We start from the raw sequence: 603 nt of genomic DNA, 5'->3' as shown, positions 1-603 counted from the left end.
GGCACTGACAGCCAGATCTTGGAAACATCTTTGGCATTGTTCGTGCACTGAAAAGTACGTTTTCGAAAGATGATCAATATCATTTTTTTACTTTTTTGCATACAGGAATCTAGCACTGCATTACTCAAACAAGCCTAAACAATATAACACATATGCAGTTATGTTAATGAGAACTGTACACAATCAACATACAAAGATATCTTTTTTTAAAAAGCAATTTGGCTTTAAAAGGTTAATTATGATATTCAACTTCCCACACAAGCTCCAAACTGCCCATCTACCAACTGTACCACCACAGACCAAAAAATTTTAAAAGCAAAGATTTAAAGCAAATCCACAAGATCATACGAAAAGCTAGGATGGTCTGTAGTTGCACTGCTGACAAAACAACAGCATCCAGAGCACGTGGGGGAGACTAATTAAAAAAGACGAGACAGTTTCTAACCTCTGGCTGAGAGCCCAAATTTAAAGTCAAACTGGACGGCCATAATTCAAAGTGCATGAACTCCAAACTGGCATCCAGAAGGTGAGGAAACCTTAAAAACTCTACCTTTATTGAATGAAGTAGGCTCCTTTCAGTAACAGATAAACTATCAATATTGG

General features: G+C 37.1%; 1 protein-coding gene across 1 annotated transcript in view; it reads right to left on the bottom strand.

Annotated features, from left to right (window-relative positions):
- The window catches only part of LOC119593385 (serine/threonine-protein phosphatase 2B catalytic subunit alpha isoform-like), a gene marked incomplete in the record, with an annotated part of 201,939 nt that overhangs the window by 9,253 nt on the left and 192,083 nt on the right, over positions 1-603 (bottom strand).

This window comes from Penaeus monodon, chromosome 32 (assembly GCF_015228065.2).
Source record: "Penaeus monodon isolate SGIC_2016 chromosome 32, NSTDA_Pmon_1, whole genome shotgun sequence".
NCBI classification, from domain to species: domain Eukaryota; kingdom Metazoa; phylum Arthropoda; class Malacostraca; order Decapoda; family Penaeidae; genus Penaeus; species Penaeus monodon.
The sequence above is the reverse complement of the archived record's forward strand: the minus strand, read 5'-3'. Positions and strand labels throughout refer to the sequence as shown.